At 44.7% G+C, this 5,130-nt stretch overlaps 1 non-coding gene across 1 annotated transcript; it reads left to right on the forward strand.

Moving 5' to 3' along the window:
- The first annotated feature begins 1,900 nt into the window (after positions 1-1,900).
- On the forward strand, positions 1,901-1,973 carry trnav-uac (transfer RNA valine (anticodon UAC)). The gene has a single exon. It is a non-coding gene; the product is annotated as a tRNA-Val (tRNA).
- Positions 1,974-5,130: the final 3,157 nt, after the last annotated feature.

The raw sequence follows: 5,130 nt of genomic DNA on the forward strand, positions 1-5,130 counted from the left end.
GAATCCTATTTCAGACATTTCTTATATTTAATCATAAGGCAGAACCCATTTGTTTTGTCACCACCAACTGCTTAAAAGTGCGATTCAGCAGTCCACCTGCTCGCTTAACATTTCCGTCTGACCTGGTGCTGAAGTTTGTTCATTCTTTTGTAGAACGACAATCATATATTTTGCCCTGAGCATGTGAGGAACTTTTCTCCCGATCTCATTGGGTTTAATTTTGGTAATCTGGTGCTGAAAGTGGAGATGTTTCCGCAGTGTAACGGTTAACACCTTCTAGTTTTTTGAGTTCTTGCTCAACTTTTTCCTTGAGTGCATATGGTACGGAATGGGGCTTGTAGTAAACCAATCTAGCGTCCTTCTGTACCCTGACACTCGCCTTGAAGCCATGGATCGGACTGCCCGTTTCGCAGAACACCTTTGGATACTTCTTGATAACCTCATCCGTTGATGAAAATCTCGCTTCCACACAGAAAATCTTACTCCAATCCAGCTTCAGTGAGCTTAATCAATTTCTTCCTTGTAAGGCAGACTTGTCTCCTTTCACTGCTATTAGAGGCAAGTTCTGAAATTGATCTTTATATTTCACCGGTACAGTGAAACGACCTACCACAGGAATTTACTCTCCCGACTAGCCTCGCAGCTCTTTTTTGTGTTTCTCCAGTTGGAAATCACGCAATTTGTCGCGGTACAGTGACTCCAGTATTACACTCACGGATGCACCCGTGTCAATTTACATTGGTATCTTGAATCCCGCAACTTCTATGTGGATTTTGATGCTTTCCGAATCGCTGTCCGTTAACCTCGTGCTCCTGATGATGTTTAACTCTCAGATCTCCTCGTCCTGTTGTTGTTCTTCCATACTATGTAGTCTCTTGGGATTTCTACTCATAGCTTTGAACGCTGGACTCATAGCTTTAAAAACAGGTTTACCCTTCCGTCGGCATGCCTTCGGAAGATGCCCAGTCATTCTGTCGAAGAAACACTTTGCCTTCACGTGTGGACAACTTTGAGCAATGTGTTGTCCCAGGCACCTACAGCATGACTTCGACGCTCTGGTAGAATTTCCAGTTTATGAGGCTTTGGGCTCCCTTGTTATACCTTCAAATGCTCTGATAATGACTCCACGAGACAATGTGTCGTGCTTGAACTGTAGTGACCTGAGTCCTTTATTGATAACCTTTATTGGTGGCCTGCCTTTTATACTAGGCCAGGCACACCTGTGCAGGTAAGCTACAAGTCTCCCACTGCAGTGCCCTCTTGTGGCACACCTTGTAATAGTACAAGCAGTAACCATGTCGAACACATGACAGGTGTCACTGTGGAACCGTTTCTCTCACTCAAAGTTAGACGCACTACCGTGGGCGCCACGATCTCCAGGTAGGTAGCCATTGGCATTCAGGTTCATATATAAATATATGTAAATATATCGACATGTATCGTAACTCTTCCCTGGTGGTCGAGGGGTTAAGACCCGGCGCACTAAGCTGGTTTCAATCCTCGATCACTTCATCGCATAAAAATAATTGAGGTCTGTAAGACGATTAATAATTGCTGTAATCACCATGAATACCAATACTTTCTGTGATAGACCAAGCTTACAGACTATCTGGCCTCTCCTGCCCTTTGCCGGGCACGTGTTCGCTGTTTAATTTTGTAAACTGGGTGAGTTCGCTGATCGCGGGGAGACAGTAGGAGCCTCTGTGGCCCCACTGTGAGGGTGTGGAAGTGAACACGGTGGCTGGGTGATCCGTGACATTTCTGTAAAGGGCAGCGGAGGAGAAGGATTGAGAACTTTCAGTGTGGGACAGAAGTTGTTTAAGGTGAGCCAACACATTCCCGATCAGCACAGAGGGAGCTCACTGGTCAGCTCCTCGCTGTGGGGGTTGCTGTACCAGAGGTTTCTGTAGTGTAGTCGTTATCACGTTTGCTTTACACGCGAAAGGTCCCTGATTCAATCCCAGGCAGAAACATTATGTTTAAACTTGCTGTGGATGAATAATCGGAGGCGAGTTTCGTCTCCCTGCAAATGCTGCCTGACCTGCTGAGATTTCCAGCATTTGCTGTTTTTATTTGCTATTTATTCTCCTGGCAAAAGGGCTCCCTTATTCCTGAATTGCTCTTTATTTCACTTCAATAAATAGATAAGTTTGAGTGAAAGAAAACGGATCCACCGGGTAGCTTTTGCGTGTGAAGCAAACGTTTAATGATAATAATTGTCAGAATTGGAATTCAAGCTGAACACACGTGCAGAGGAGACAGTGACCTGAACACAGCACCTTCGACCACTCGGCCATCCTGACTATTCAGTGCTGTGTGTGGCCACCTGCAGGTTGATTTTTAACTTTTGTGTCCTGTCACATGAAATAAATGAGGACAGCAGGCATATCTCTGCCTGACACCGGGGAAACATTGAGACAGACCTTGGAGCAAGGGTTTGGTTATTTTCAAACAGCAAATGAAATACTAATTCTGGAAGAACAATATCCAAAAGAACAGTGACCCCGACGTGATTTGAACATGCAACATTCTGAGCTGGAGTTAGACGCGCTACCGTTGCGCCACGAGGCCTCCACAGCAAGCTGGAGATGTTCGTCTATATGAAGGTTCTGCAATACAAGGGGCTTTAAAATTACCGCCCATACCACCAGGTATCACAAGCAGCGCTCACCGGACAGTCATCGTGTGCTTGTTTTCTTAACCTTTTGTCTTGCTTTCACGGGAAAGCATCATTATTTAACCCCTCACCTTCTTTTGCACAATCAAACAAATGCTAACTGAGGGACACTCCATACTTCAATCATTTGTCCTGTGTTTTGTCTCATGTATAGAATGACTCGACAGATTTGTTACTGTTAACTCACTCGGCTGGAAACCTGGTTCAACTTTATTTACTCCCAAAGTGCCCACGTGACATGGTACGCGCTATTATATACCAGGGCCTGCGCACACACGCGTACAGTCCGATGACCACCGACAGTGGCGCCCCCTGGTGTCTAGTGACCCCAAGCATCAATCCATCCCATTTTACTCACTGTATTTTAATGGGCGGGGATTTTAATGTCCCTTGTATTGCAGAACCTTCATATAGACGAACATCCCTTAACTACTGCGTAAACCTCGTGGTTCAACGGTAGTGCGTCTGATTCTAGATCAAAGGGCTGCTTGTTCAAATCAAGTTGGGGTCACTGTTCTTCTAGAATTGTTGTTTCACAATAACCAGACCCTTGCTGCAATGTCTGTCTCACTGTTTAGTAGTGGTAAGGTTGGGGACAGCATCAAACAAGAAATAAGGGATGTGTGCAGTGGTGGTACAGCAGTTATCATGGGTGACTTTAATCTACATATTGATTGGGCTAACCACATGGTAGTAATGTGGTGGAGGAGGATTTCCTGGAGTGTATTTGGGATGGGTTTCTCGACCAATATGTTGAGTAACCAATACTAGACTGGGTGATGTGTAATGAGAAGGGAATAATTCGCAATCTTGTTGTGCGGGGCCCCTTGGGGAAGTCTAACATAATATGGTAGATTTCTTCATTAAGATGGAGAGTGTCACAGGTAATTCAGAAACTAGGGTCCTGAACTTAAGGAAAGGGAACTTTGACGGTCTGAGGTGTGAATTGGCTAGAATACACTGGCCAAGGATACTTAAAGAGTTGACAGTGGCTAGGCAATGGTAAACATTTAAAGATCACACGGGTGAACTTCAGCAATTGTACATCCCTGTCTGGAGTAAAAATAGAACGGAGAACGTTGCTCAACCGTGGCTAACAAGGGAAATTAAGGATAGTGTTAAATCCCAGGAAGAGGCACATAACTTGGCCACAATAAGCAGCAAACCTGAGGACTGGGTTAAATTTAGAATTCAACATAGGAGGACTAAGGGTTTCATTAGGAGGGCAAGCTTGCTTGTAACATAAAAGCTTCTGTAAATATGTGAAGAGAAAAAGATTAATGACGACAAACGTAGGTCCCTTGCAGTCGTATTCAGGTGAATTTATAATGGGGAACAAAGAAATGGCAGACCAATAGAACAAATACTTCGGTTCTGTCTTCACGAAGGAAGACACGAATAACCTTCCGAATGTACTAGGGAACCGAGGGTCTAGTGAGAAGGAGGAACTGATGGATATCCTTATTAGGCGGGAAATTGTGTTAGGCAAATTGATGGGATTGAAGGCTGATAAATCCCCAGGGCCTGAAAGTCTGCGTCCCAGAGTACTTAAGGAAGTGGCCCCAGAAATATTGGATGCATTGGTCGTCATTTTCCAATATTCTATCGACTCGGGATCAGTTCCTATGGACTGGAGGGTAGCTAAAGTAACACCACTTTTTTAAAAAGAAGGGAGAGAGAAAACGGATAATTATAGACCATTTAGCCTGACATCAGTAGTGGGTAAAATGTTGGAATCAATTATTAAAGATGAAACAGCAGGGCATTTGGAAAGCAGTGACAGGATCGGTCCAAGTCAGCATGGAATTGTGAAAGGGAAATATTGGTTGACGAATCTTCTGGAATTTTTGAGGATGTAACTGGCAGAGTGGACAAGGGAGAACCAGTGGATGTGGTGTATTTAGACTTTCAGAAGGCTTTTGACAAGGTCCCACACAAGAGATTGGTGTGTAAAGTAAAAGCACATGGTATTGGGCGTAATGTACTGACGTGGATAGATAACTGGTTGGCAGACAGGAAGCAAGAGAGTCGGGATAAACGGGCCCTTTTCAGAATGGCAGGTAGTGACTAGTGGAGTGCCGCAGAGCTCAGTGCTGGGACCCCAGCTCTTTACAATATACAACAATGATTTGGATGAAGGAATTGAGTGTAATATCTCCAAGTTTGCAGATGACACTAAACTGGGTGGCGGTGTGAGCTGTGAGGGGACGCAAAGAGGCTGCAGGGTGACTTGGACAGGTTAGGTGAGTGGGCAAATGCATGGCAGATGCAGTATAATGTGGATAAATGTGAGGTTATCCATTTTGGGGGCAAAAACACTGGGGCAGAATATTATCTGAATGGCGGCAGATTAGGAAAAGGGGAGGTGCAACGAGACCTGGATGTCATGGTTTATCAGTCATTGAAGGTTGGCATACAGGTGCAACAGGCAGTGAAGAAGGCAAATGGTATGT

This window comes from Pristiophorus japonicus, unplaced genomic scaffold (assembly GCF_044704955.1).
Source record: "Pristiophorus japonicus isolate sPriJap1 unplaced genomic scaffold, sPriJap1.hap1 HAP1_SCAFFOLD_81, whole genome shotgun sequence".
NCBI lineage: Eukaryota > Metazoa > Chordata > Chondrichthyes > Pristiophoridae > Pristiophorus > Pristiophorus japonicus.